General features: G+C 38.2%; 1 protein-coding gene across 1 annotated transcript in view; it reads left to right on the plus strand.

The window, feature by feature from the left end:
- Positions 1-609: 609 nt before the first annotated feature.
- Positions 610-14,634, plus strand: part of ip6k1 (inositol hexakisphosphate kinase 1) — a 38,017-nt gene continuing 23,992 nt past the window's right edge. Inside the window, exon 1 of the mRNA XM_085158652.1 lies at positions 610-813. The gene's annotated coding sequence lies outside the window, so the exon portion shown is untranslated. The remainder of the gene's footprint in view (positions 814-14,634) is intronic.

Below are 14,634 nucleotides of genomic sequence, written 5' to 3' on the forward strand. Positions count from 1 at the left end.
CAAGGTTTTTGTAAGAACTCGCTATTCGTATTTCTTTTTTTCCCCTTTTTTAAAAGTTTAAGTTATTTCTTGAATGAGATTTCTTGATTAATATGTGTTTTTTACAAGTTGTCTTTAACCTTGTGTATACCAAATATATTCAAATAACAGTTACATAACACATAAATGTAAAGTACAAAAAACAGGAAACAAAGATAATTTGTCATGATTCTCAAGATCATCCCAGTAAAACCCCAAATATTAAAATATAAATGTACTTATGATTAAATAATATAATGCATATGATTTGCATATTAAGTAAGTAAGGTAAAAACGCGAATGCAACTTAAACAGGTTCCACATCAATTATCTGCACTGGATTTATTTCTGAATAACTATTCATATATGCCCCCCTAACCCACCTCCTGTATGCCACTCCATTTGAAAATTCATGTAACCTCAGACTAGTGGTGACGTTTGGCTTGCAGCAATTATAAAAGGATTATTCCTCATGTTTCTTCCCCAGATAAAGCTTTAAGTTTATTTTTGGTTAACAATCCTGGTAAACGAAAAAAAAAAGGCTGCAGCTTGCGAGTAGGGTCGTAAGAAACTGTAATTCCTGTTGTGACCTGAAGATGGCACTAAGCCGCCATTATCACGCAGATGAACCGTAGAATCCAAACAGGCTGACGTTAACCTCCTCCTGGATGTTTTTCTTCGTCGTTAAAGAGTTTGGCTACAGTAGAGCGACATTAATCAACCTCTCCAGTCTCTGAAGCACCTCCAGCGACACCTCTGCGGAGTCTGCTCCCCGTCCACTCGATGCTCCTGAAGGTGAGTAGCTATCGTGACAGCTCGGTGCCTCTCTAACCGGAGAGACTGCGTAATGTTAGCCGCTAGTGTTAGCATGCACCGCTGCTCAAACGGCAGAGTCAGACCAGTGTTTACCGTCAGAGTCCGACACTCGGAGCATTAGTTGAAGAAGAGAGGTTTACCACTGACATGAAAATGAAACAACAGGAAGATTTATTTTAACTCTAAGCCGTTTGAAAACGAGTCTGGCTGACTTGGCTAGCTAGCATGTTGTCAGGCTAAGGTCAAGAAGCTGTCCAATCTGACAGCTAACGCTAACTAACATGGTACCGATTCTACAAACGGGATATGTAGGAGACAGTCACGCCAATAGCAGGTAACATCAGCACCGGTTCTGACCGCTGGAAACGGGGCTGTGTCGCTCACAAGATTTCCAACAATAGGTGGGTTCCTGAAAGTTTGACTGGGGTAAATATGGTTTTAAGGGAGGCTGATGGAGTCAGATGGGCTGCCCAGTATAGCATACTGGGATGGGTTGGTGGTGGTATTGCTACCTGGCATTTTATGAAGGTTTGCCCGGGTTTAATCGTAGCTTTTCTGGGTGTGATGCTGCTGCTCCACAAATGGCGACAGTGTTAGTAAATAAACCGACTCATCCGCTTTACTTCTGCTCTGTGGCGTTTCTGCAGAGGATGCGGTGGTTTCTGTGGCTCCTATGTATTTCTACATAACCAGCAGCTAACAGCCTCTTCTCAGGCATCAGTCAGCTAAGCTCAGTGATGACTGACGAGGTTTCCAGGTCTTAATATAATTTTCTGATCATTATATTTCTGGTATGTAACAGTGCTGTGCAAAAGGTTTGAATGTGTCCTCATTTCTTTATATTTTGGCTTCCAAGGAGCCAGACTTTCTTGTAAATTTTTTGAAGTGATCTTGAGCAATAATAGTTCTGCTTGCTTTCTGGATTTTTTTCCCCACTCGTTTTCAGTCCTTGTACCTGATCATTTTCAGAATATTTTTTTGTTTCTTCAGCAACTTAAGATTGACCTATGAATCATTCAAGCATAAAAAGGCTTCTAACTCAAAGGATGAATCAGTGTTGTGTCTACGCAAAACTGTCAGCTTGGTAAAGAACCAGCAACCAAGTATATCCTTAGACGCTTGGTTAGTGGCAGCCTGTTGCATAACACATAATTTGCTCCCATTCATTTAGTCAAATCTGTGAAAATATCTAAAGATAACACCGTTTGATAGACATAAAATTGTATTTTTGCACCAACAAGGTGATTCTCGAAGAGCTATTGGCCCAAAACTATAAGACTAGGTTGTGTGAGTTTGAGTGTGTGGGTAAGCTAGAAAAATGCCCTTTTTGGAATTATTAAAGTTTCCCAATCAGAATCTGAAAAAATAACTATATCTTGGCGTGGAGAAAAATATCCTACAAAGACCTGACACAAGACCTGAGAGTTCCATCTGGCGCTTCAGTTGATTCAGCTACTGTTCAGTGAAGCCATGTCAGAAATGGTTTTAGTGGAAGGGTGGCTGTCTAAAGTATCTTAAAGCATTTTGGAGATCTTGTCAAAACTGGTATAACTGTAAATGCAGGAAAGTACCATGACAATTTTAAACACCATGGAGCACCAACATTTGATTGGGAACAGTTTCATTTTTTAATTTTTTTTTTAGCATAACAATGATCTCAAACACACACACCATTGCAGTAAAAGCATACCTGGATAGAAAAACACACAAAGGAACACTATCAATCATGGACTGGTCTCCACTGAGCCCAGACCTCAATGTTATTGAGGTAGTGTGACAGAGAACAGAACAAAAGGCAGCCACCATCCAAAGAAGAGCTTTGAATTTCCTTCAAGATGCCTGGAGGACTATTCCTGAAGACTACTTAAAGAAATAACAAGGAATCTTGCCTAAGTTCAGGCTGTGATAAAGAATAAAGGTGGACATACCAAATATTGACTTTCAAGCTTGTTAGAAATGTGCAAACTTTGTTTTAGCCTTATATGCTGTATTTTTGTGTATGTCTGAGCACGAATCATTGCACATGTTCCCCATCCTTGTAGCAAAATATAAAGAAATGATGATGGCTGAGAAAGTGCAGACACACAAATGTCAGTGATTTATAAGCAGTGTTTTTATTTTTCAATGTTTTATTTATTTGATGTTTTCTCCTCTTTTTGTGTGAGTTTTACCATTTACAGTATTTGTCATATATATATTTTGTTGCTATGCTGTAAATCTCTTGTCAGACTAAAACTAACTTTTTGTTAATAATTTTCCAGTAGTGGGTAGTATAGTAATGGGTGGACAGTCAGTGTACACATTCCAAGTGTTTGTCTCAATGTTTACATTTTTCAATGCTGGCCAGTAGCAGTTTATCTTTTCTGAACAATCAAAAACAGAAACAGATTCTGAGCCAGATTCTGATGCTGGACAGTATGATGATGATGATATTATTATTATTTATTTATTTATTTATTTATTTATTTATTTATTATTTTTTTAAATATAGATTTAAAGGACCAGGAATTCATAAAATCTTAAGGTATTTAAATTTAAGAAATAATGCATAAAGTATGACAATGCAAAAAAAAGAACAACTCAAAATAAATCTACACTTTGACACAGGGAGTTAGTCCTCAACAGGACGCTTATGTTATGTTTCAGTTTGATTTAATGTAGCAGTGAGTGTTAAAATGATAATTGCCAAAAATAACTTTCTGCAACAAAAAATGTTCAATATTAATTTGATAGAACTTATTCCATCAATAGCTTGATAGACAGCAAAGAAAGTCTAATTATGATGAGAGTACCGCTAAGTTGAACCATTCATATGACTGGAAGAGAGTTAAAATTACAGCATGTTAGGTTGACACACCCACAGCACTTAATCTATGGGTCTCTGCAGCCATACAAACTGAAAGACTGATCGATGGTCTGTATGGCTTATGTAGTCAGTCATAAACACAGAACAGTGGCAGTACAGATGAAATGTTTTACAGTTGTTTAGAACTAAACTATTGTCATCTTGGGTTGTTAAGTAAGGATAAGTGATTTGTTGGAGGTTGTCAAAGTAGCTCCTTTTCTAAATCCATGCACTGCTCTCGCTCTCTGACATGCCCTCTTTTGTCATCATTGTGCACTAGGGAATGTAAAAGCAACCTGTTGCCTTAGCAATGATATCACAATATTAAACATCTAAATCACAAAAACAATTATACAGGTGTTATTGCTAATTCTATGCTATTGCACACCCTAGTTACTAACTCCATGGCCTTAAACATTTCTATTAGACCGCACTTCCCCAGCTGTGTGTAGAAGTCTTACTTCACTGTTACATCAAGTGTGGTCAAATTGGGCATCTGATCCAAATCTGAAATGGTCAGAATTAAGGTTTTAGTTTATAATAGATGCTTATGTTACTTCATTGAAATACACGTCGTACATGTGTCATGTTCAGTTTCTGACAGAAAAGAAATAATAAACAAACCAAAATTAACCATTGTATGTTCACATCTCACTTTTAACCTTTAACAGAAGTACTGATTTGGTTTATATCGTGATGAATATCAATATCAACTGATGGCATAATAATTAATTGTGGCACCAAACAGATTTGGTGTACCACCAGTCACTATCCAGGCTCATTAGGTTTTCTTGAGATGTTTAAATTTAATCAAACATCAATGCCAGATGCAGACCTTTCATATAATGTACAGTCCAAATTAAGATCATTACAAAAGACCAGTCAACAAAGAGTCAAGAAAAAGACTTCATTGACTTCAGGATGTCAGCTCAATATGTGCAGAAAGTTTCATAATGAGAGAGTGACAGATCTTTGATCTTGTGGTACAGCTGTAACATATAACCCAGCCTTCTGCCATAAAATTCACAACACATCAAAATGAAACTTCTTTTTACAGCCTTCTGAGATTTGTCTTAGAAACATAATTTGCTGTAGCTGACTGTCTTTTTAGTTCAATGACTTTCTGAACCCTTAGTTCTCTGTGACTACTGATTTGTGGAATAAAATTAAAAATGATAATGGAAATTATTCTCTGTGAAAACAAAAATTGTCTCATGTTGAATTAGAGCTGTTTGATATGACCAAAATCTCATATCCCGATATAAGAATTATATCGTCCCGATAACGATATAATTCACAAAAATGTAACATTTTCTGTAAATTATGTGAATCTCGGGCAGCTCGACTTGCGAGAAGTGTTTCCAGCTGCACGTCATGTAGCTGGAGTCGAGTGTTTTAACCGATGCATGAAACGATACATTTTTAGACATAAGTTGTAAAGGCCGCCGTTTTCTTTGTGAGTATTTATTACACGGCGTGCTGCGGGGAAAAGCCTGTTCTAACGTTTGAGTCTAAGGTTTATTTTTTTAGCACCTGGCGGCTCTTTTTTACTTCTCATCCGTAAATAATCTGCTCTTTCACGTGATTCAGTTTATTTTGAAAAGTCTCAACAGGATCTTGAGCTTTATTGTGAAAGGTTTATGTGGAACATAAACAAGCGGACATGCGATGGTGTTACCGTCGTTGTTGCTAACCACAACGCATAAAAACAGGCGCTTGTCCGTCTGTAGTGTGGTTATATAAAATATAAGAGAAAGAGAGAACTTTAAGAAATTAATATAGCCACTACAGTGACCATCAAAACGATGAAAAAATATTGCCGTAAACAGTTTATTTTGCGACACCACGAAACAAACGATAGTGTAAAATGAAACGATAGATGTTTTTATATCGTCATCCGATATATATCGTTATATCAAACAGCCCTATGTTGAATGGAGTCCCAGGTGTCTCTTAATAGGCAGTAAAGAAGCATTCATTCTCTGACCTCAGTTGTCTGCCTTCAGTATCAATTTTGTTTTGTCTGCATCCAGTTAAACTGTGCGGGCCTAAATTTAATTTAAATAAAAATACTAAATAACTTAAGAAATTTGAGCGCTGCATTAAAATACTGAATATAAAAGCTCCAGAGTAGAAACTTAGTTCAACAAAAGTGATTACTGACACACTAATTAGATAACTAAGGATAATTGGAACAAAATGGACTACACCTGTGATTTCTGATGAGCCTAATTGCGTGCATATGGATATGAAATTACTCGTGAACAAGGACAGCATCCAAGAAAATAAACCATTCCTTGTCAAAGGAGCTTGCAAAGAAAAGCTTCTGGACTTCTTTAAGTTACTTGAAGACGTTTCACCTCTCATCCGAGAAACTTCTTCAGTTCTAATGTCAAATGGTGGGGAGTCCCAGATTTAGAGAGACCAAACAGCCACTTCACAAGCGCATGGCACAACACAGAAGAGCCACCTCCACAGGACAAGACTCAGCAGTCCATCTGCATCTTAAGGATAAAGGACACTCTTTCGAGGATGCCAATGTTCACATTTTAGACAGAGAAGACAGATGGTTTGAAAGAGGAGTGAAAGAAGCCATCTATGTCCACTGTGAGCGACCATCTTTGAACAGAGGCGGTGGTTTACGACACCAACTCTCTGCCATCTATAATCCAGTTTTGAGTTCCCTCCCTAGACGCCCACTCACATCCTGGGCCATCTGACCTCAGGAATTCGCATGATATGGTGGGGCTAGGTTTCACAATGAGCTCACCCGAAACTCTGGCTGATTGGGACCCACACCCAGTTTCACACCTTGGCTCAGGCGATTAGAGAATCATCAGGGGGTCCTTTTGTCCCTCTGTGGGGAGATGCTCCCACTAGGTTTAAATCTGGGACTCCCCACCATTTGACCTTAGAACTGAAGAAGCTTCTCGGATGAGAGGTGAAACGTCTTCAAGTAACTTAAAGAAGTCCAGACGCTTTTCTTTGCAAGCTCCTTTGATTATGATGACCTGGGTGACTGAGAACCTTCACAGACATAAACCATTCCTTCTTTTTCAGCGTGAATAAACTTTGGTAACAAACATGAAAAGATGCCTGATGAGTACTAGGGGCACATCTTTAGTCTGATGAGACCAGAATACAATAGTTTGGTTCTAACCTTACCAGGACCACCTTGGTGAAGTGCAAAGTAAAGAATGGAGGAGGAACTATAATGATATCGAGCTGCAAAAGGTGATGGGGAGATGACATTTCTAAATGGCACCATGAATATTTCTGGACCAAAATACAAGCTGACAAGGTGGCTTCCAGTCACCTGATGCCCTGTAGAAGATGCCAGAGAGAAGAGTCAAAGCAACACTGCCAAAAGAATCTGAAAGAATAAATGAATTTTTGCAACTCTGTAAGCATCTAAGAGGAGATTATCAGGGGAAAAAGTAAATAAAGGTGAAAATAAGAAGAGGGAGGAGGCAAATGGATGCAGAAAGATTCAAATCTTTGTAATAAAAGATGTACTATTTGTTTGTTGCATTGAATTCCAACTATAGAGTCTGTATTCTTAATGAAAATAAATTCTGATAATTTTAATACATTCTTTTGTGAACTTTTTATAAAGATAGTTTTAATAACTCAATAATAAAAATAAACATTTTTAATAGATTTTTAATGCCATCATAATTGTTTGACAGGCAAATAATTTTAACTAACTCTGCATTCACACAGGAAGTGACTAGAATTGATCATAGAAGGTCAATGACATTTAGCAACTTTATGCAAAAACAAGTGAGAAGCGTCCGCCAATAACTGTAAAGAAGAAGTCATTTGACATTTCAGGTGGGGTGGGTAGGCAACTGGAGCCTGGAATGTTCATTAGTGACCAATCACTGATGAGTGAAATGCTTCATATGAGGATAAAATTAAACTCTATGAGTTAAACCTATGAGTTTAACTAAAGAGTTAAACCTTTAGTACAAATCATGTGAATTATACCCTGGATTTTTGAAACACTTTTACCTTTGAACTTGATACTGTCTTTGGCTCTTCCAAAGATAATTTAGATGCACTCCCTCCAAACCCCCCCAAACAAAAACAAAAACAAAAAACCTTTAGGTATTTATACTTAAGATATGTCTAGCTACCCTTAAAAGATTGTCCAGATAAACAGAATCAACTTTTGTGGGATACCCTTAAAAGCCTTTAAACATTGTTCAACACTAATACCTGTTGACTGTCTGCACCTGGCTCACAGAATTTTCCAGGAATGGTGACGCCATTTTTCAGAGAATCACTTGGTGATGATTTTGCACAATTTGATCTTTAATCTCAAACACAACCTGTTCCAGAGCATTTTGGACATGCAAAATAAGTTATTGTTGTGGTGCTAAGAAGTAACCCTGAAAAGTTAAAAGTAACTTCGCAAATCCTGCTAATCCTGCTTCATAAATTTCAGTCCTCTGCTCTATGTTTTACATAGAACTAGTTCACAAACATCAGAGTATGAGAAACCAATTTTTACCAATGCCACAAGTTTAACCATGAACTTGACATGAGACAGGCGTTTCAGCTGACAGACTGACATGTTGAGTATTGGTTGCCATGTTGACACTACCATCTTGAGTTTGTGGTGAAAAAGGAGCCCATATGGTAGACGTGTGTGGTCTTGGTGGTTGTTTTGACCGATGCAAGCTGACATTTCTCTGACGTCATACCCAGCCCATTTTCTGTGTGTATGTGTTTCTCAGCAGCTGTTTGGTTGTGTTAGGGGACCCTGGCAGCAGCTGTGTGTGCATTTGTGTTTCTTCCATGTTGTAGTTTGTGATTTTTGACAATGACAGATGTGTTTTGGTTTTTTTTGGGGGGTGTGTGTGTGTGTGTGGGGGGGGGGGGGGGGGGGGGGGTTCTTCCCATGGGACTGCATGATACTGCAAAACAGCTGGATCTACTTCCTCTGTTCTTTCCGAGCCTCCTCGTGGCATCATTATTATATCATGAACCGTTGTTCATCCTTGCCTTCTCCTTTTTTCTGGGATTGCTATTGAGAACACAGTTATGTATATGGATTGTTTAATTATCTGTTACACTTAAACTGGCGTCTCTCTTTTAGAAACCTGAACACTACTGGAAACCTTTTCCTGTTTGTGTCTCAGCAGTACCAGCCTCCAGCCCTTATTTAGCATCGTTTAACCTAGTCATGCTACACTGCACTGATACAACCATTCAGCAGTGAAACACAAGCTGCTGACATATGCTGAGGATGTTGATGGTGTCTTTTGGGGATTTTTCTAGAATGTTTCTCCTCATGGAACTGCACTAAAGAGGTAAAGGGTGAGAGATGGGATCCTGACAGTTGTAAATGGTATAGTTAATTGTTTGTGGTGGTAAAAAAGACAACAAAATGTTTTTATGGTTTTATATTATTCAGTATGATGTTATCAAATGTCTTTCTGGAACACACAACTAATGATGACATACGGGGGGAGATCTCCCTGTCATCTCCCTGTGTGAAACTGCCTGATTTAGTTTAAGCGTTGTTTTCAATAGATTGCATAGTAAAAAAAACTCACTCCCATTTCTTCTTGTTGCATGTTGAAGCTCTACTTGGAACCTTGTTAAGATCCAACCATGCAAAATCTAATTTTTTTTTTGCCGTTTTTCAAGTGGTCTTAAACTTTTGCTTGGGACTGTATAATATCAAAAAAGTTATTTCCAAGTCATTTCCAGTATTGTGGAAATGACAGTTCACTAGTGTGGTTAGTTACAAAGCTTTCTTCGTGAGCATACATGTTTTTATTGAATATTTGAAGAACCAGCAAAAAAAACCAAACTCTTGTAGAGTACATAAAGTCAGAGATGGAAACAACAAGGAGTAGGTGCATCTAGTACAGGTAGAGCTGCTGCAAAAACCCACAGAGCTCAGCAGCCAGCGCAACAAATTCTGGATCCTTGGCTTTTAGTTAGCATTAGCAGCATATGCTGCATCCGATGTGAAAGGACCTTTATGCTGCGCACTGTGACTCACAGCCATGGTCCCGGGTCAGCCCTGACTTTGTGTTAAACTAATCCTAAAGTAATAATGGTATTTCTAACCACTGATATACCACAACTTTATCTGTTCAACAGCTACTGAAAGTTAGGGGACCTAGCTTCTATAATTTACATAGAGATCCTCCAGCTTCAAACTGTATTACCCTTCAAGGACCTGCAGTTCAAAAAAGCGCCCCTCCGACAGCCAAACCCATCTGTTCTCTGATTGGATAATTAAATTTGTGATTGACATGACATTGGCCAATCAGATGAAAGGAAGAAAAACAGGGTCAAAATTTGTACTTGTAACTTGAAACTTGAGTGCAGAGTTTCACATGTATTTTTTGGGTAAGTCCACACACAAATCTGTTTTACACACACACAAATTCTTTTTACACATACAAATACTGATTTACAAGTACAAAACTGATTTACAAGTACAAAATATTTATGACCACAATTTTAGCCCTTACAGTGTTTTAATCAAAGACTAATTGGTGATTTTGTTGCATAAAGCTACCTCAAAGAGGCAGCTACTACTCTGCCTGCATCATGGGAAGCTTACTTGTTTAAACGAGGGCAAAGAGAGGCGTGCGCTGCCACAAACTGGACCAAAGAAAGGAGCCAGGAGGCAGCTATAGGCAATTCACTGCCATTTAACGTATGATTTTATTGTCAAATTATGTTATTATTATTATTTTTTTAGAAATTTGTTAAATGTCTCTTAAGCATTTATTTTAGTTTTCAATTTTGGGGTGGAGGTTAGCCTTTATTGTGATTGGACTGTGGAGAGAAGACAGGAAGGATGGAAGAGATACACCTTGGTGAAGAAACACAGCATAGGGCCCGGTGGATTCAAACTTAGGCCCTATAATAGTCTTACAGCATATGGGTCACCTGCTCAAACCAGTGAGTTATATTGGCGACCTAGTTTTCAAGTTTGACTGTTGCTTGAGTGGTCTCATTTTCAATTCCTGCCGTTTAATAATTGGACCAATAATTGAGTTGCCAACAACATGCCTAGTACATGCTACAGGACATACTGTGTGGAAATAGCTGCGTGACCTGTGTGGATAGTGTGTAGCAGGGAGCATCCATCTTTCTAGTTGTAAAAACAGTCTGCACATTGGCACAGTCTTTAGATAGAAGGTCCTTCCTGTATTGTGTCAGAAGTGTGCATTCTCATAGCCCTGTCCGTTGGATAAAAGGTAGAAAGTTCAGAGATGCAGCACGTGTGTCCTTACAGCTAAACAGTAAGAAGTCCACTGACAGGAAACACTTGTTGGTTTTCTCCTCTTGGTTGGCCATTAATCTGTTTTTTGTTGTGAGGTGATTGCTTTGTAGTGGGTTATGAATTGTGAATAATTGTTTTTCTCACATTTTATTTATTAAAATTGTGGAATGATATTTCTTTAATGATATATTATTTTTATTATCAATGGGAAAGTGGGCAAAAATGTCAGTTGGCATGTTTTGGCCTTCTTTGAAACAGAAAGGGTATATAAGGCTTTGCTTGAAACTTTGATTCCCACTTGTGTTTGTGCAAATGAGTCATTAAAAGCAGTTAATTTTACTAATAAAAAAGCAGATAGTAGTCAAATAGGTTTTAAAAAAAGATCTCTTTCGATTTAGGTTCGACTAAAGCCACAGATTTGCATACATACTGGTAAGCCATCAGCACTGGCAAAGGAATGAGATTTTTTCATGCATGGTTAATTCTGTATTTTCCACAGTGACTTTTACTTTTTCAATTTGGAGTATAGCTAGGGGGCCTTGTGGCTGTTTTGTTTTTTGTTTTTTTTGTTTTTTTTCATTGAAGGTGTGTGTGTGTGTGTGTGTTGTTTTTTTTGTTTTTTAATGAATATAATGGTTAAATCATGTAGTGGATCAGACAAAATCAACCTCCTGATAAAGGAAATGATGAGTACATCTGAAGAGCTGACTTTCTGTTCTGACATTTTGACTTTGTTGGTTTCCTTCTTCAGCGTCAGAGAAGCTGCAGCAGTGATCGGTAGGTGTACTTAGTGTTTGTCATGTCAGCTGTACAAATATGTTGAGTTAAAGAGCCAATTTAGCAGCAGCGTCTACATCTACATTTACATTTGTCAGTGTTCTTGGCTGTTTGTCTGTCGCCATTAGCCTCGTTCCAGATGAATGGCGTCTTGCCTGGAACGCAGACAAGTGCAGGCAGCAGCTGTAATCAAGATGTACAGTTTGAAAGGAAGTCGAAGAAATTTACTTCTGGTTCTGCTCCAGATTTAAATGAAGTTATCGGCTTGGTCGTTTCAGCTTGTATTCAGCCTCCAGTAGCGCCATACTTTAGTAAAATGGCATACAGGCTGTGTTCATGGTTAGACATCCCCATTACTCAGCTATTTCAAATTAGATTTGCCAGAACTAATATAAGGCAGCCCCATATGGAACAGAAATATATATATATATATATATATAGAGAGAGAGAGAGGAAATCTATTATAGCCTGCAGTGTCATGCTAAGACTTACTGCTGAAAGTAGCCACTTTTTTCAGTGTTCTTACTATATATCTAACATTTGGAATTAAAAGACAGACCTCACATTTCTTTTAGGTTAGATGGTCATCAGTTTGTTGCTGTCCTTCTCAAATCATAAAGTTTTAAAGTAATTGAAAAATCTACCAGTACAGTGTAGAACAGGGGTGGGCAATCTCAGTCCACGAGGGCCGGTGTCCCTGCAGGTTTTAGATGTGTCCTCGAACAAACACAGCAGATTTAAATGGCTAAATTAGCTCCTCAACATGTCCTGAAGTTCTCCAGAGGCCTGGTAACGAACTAATCATGTGATTCAGGTGTGTTGACCCAAGGTGAGATCTAAAACCTGCAGGGACACCGGCCCTCGTGGACTGAGATTGCCCACCCCTGGTGTAGAATCTCTAAAATTAAATTAGTACTAAAGAGCTTCTCTTAACTCTTATTATGCTGCGATCTAACTGAACTATCTAAACCAATCAGGTCCTCATTTACATTAGAGGCCAGGCATTTCTCATCATGCACTTGGTAAAGAACAAGTAGCAACATCTGCAATTTCTCTAGAAGCCACTTGAGGTTGTTTCCAAAAATGAGTCATAGACCCCCATGTTAAAATGCCCAAATTTAGAGCATCAAAAATTTGTTTACAGCCTGTTTAAAAACAGTGTTTTAGGTCTTCAAAATGTGGTGTCCAGAATATTTGACTGAATGATAAAATGTTTGTCAGCAACAGAAATGACAAATATGCCAGTAAACTGTTGGTTGCAAGATGTTAAGCCACCCACCACAAACCGGCACTGCATTGCTTACAGGCGGCATGGTCTCTTCATCTCTATCTGTGATGTCAACAAACAAGGCAGAGAGAAGTTAAATGCCGCATGCTCCAAATACTCCAGGTGGCTTGATCTCCTTTAAGTTGTTGTTTTGTGTAAGTTTGAATGACATCAGACATGCGTCTAACTAAAATAACCTTTTTGTCATGTGACCACTATTAATCCCACCTGTAAAGCTCTGACTGGCTAGCTTCCTAGAACATGGTTGTGAATATGTGGTTGAATTTCCAATATGTGGTGGCGATGATAGATTAATGACTCCCTGACCTTTGCTCGTCTTGGGAATGTTTCCACCAGTATGATTATAATCTGATTACCTCAGGCAGTTTAATGCAGGTGCAATAGATATCTTTGCTTTCTAAACTTTTTCAGTCAACTCTGCTGAAATACAGGGTTTTATAAGGTGAGAGAGACCTTGGAAAACCTGAATAGGACTAAAGCTAGTTGTGGAATTGACTACATTTATTTAGGTGGGTATTGATTAATCTTCCCAATAAGGATTAGCTGGTTACTGCTTGTCTCTCTTCTTTCTGGTGCTTTTTGAATCAGCAAATGCAGTTTCAGGAGATAACATGTTTTAAACGTCTCCGAGTAGATTAGATCAAGAAGTGCCTTCGTTATGTAATTTGCGTCTCAGACAGTTTAGCTGTGTCTCCTGTTATTCTTTCTGGGTGTTTTTACAGCACCGTGCCAAACGTTTCTGTGTCCAGTCTGAAGACGGGTCCAGGAAAAATAATTCTTCCCTTTAACCCTGCTGGATGTGCTGTGTGTCCAAACCACAGCAAGCACCCGCGGCTCTTTGCTGAACCACGTCACAGCATTAAACTGACTAAAATAGAGGACGGCAGCAGTTTTAAGAACTGATCTATGTTCAAGAAAAGATTGGTTAAAGAAATCTCTTTAAATAATCTCTTCTTTCCATGTTATAATCATAGATCCTTTGGTTATAACCTGGAAGATGCAGATGCAAGATGCAGATCCTAAGTTGATGCTAAAAGGCTTGTTTAATAAGCTGCATCTATAAATTATTTTGGACAAACCTGCAAATTAGTGCTACATAACAAATTAATTAAATCCTTATACTTCAATAACCAAAACAGAAGCATCAAAATCTTTTGGAGGTTTTTACCACAAGGCAGGCCATATTATTTCAGATAATTGTATGAAAAATGATTCAGAAGCAACCAGCGGCACAGAAGGGGTCTAGTCCAACAGATGTCCCATTCAGATTGATGGAAGTGAAGCATATCAGACACCTTCCAGCTCAAACAAAGCTACTCTCCTAACTCCAGTATCCATATTTTCAAAGAATAGAAAAATAAATAATGAAATCCCCTGTGCAGTTGTTATGAAGGGTGAAACTATCCACAGAATTCTAAACTGTTTTTTGTACCACTCTATAAAAATGTTTACTTCAGTTATTTTAACATGGCAGTCTGTAGAGAATCATTCTCTTTTGAAGCCAGCCTCAAATGGTCATTATAGGAATTGCACTTTTTGGTTACCCAGTGGTAACCAGTAACACACCTGTGTAGACCAGAGCTCATCTTTTTAAACAAACTTACACCTATTATGTAAAAAATAACACAGCTA

This window comes from Neolamprologus multifasciatus, chromosome 5 (genome assembly GCF_963576455.1).
Source record: "Neolamprologus multifasciatus chromosome 5, fNeoMul1.2, whole genome shotgun sequence".
Taxonomy (NCBI): Eukaryota; Metazoa; Chordata; class Actinopteri; order Cichliformes; family Cichlidae; genus Neolamprologus; species Neolamprologus multifasciatus.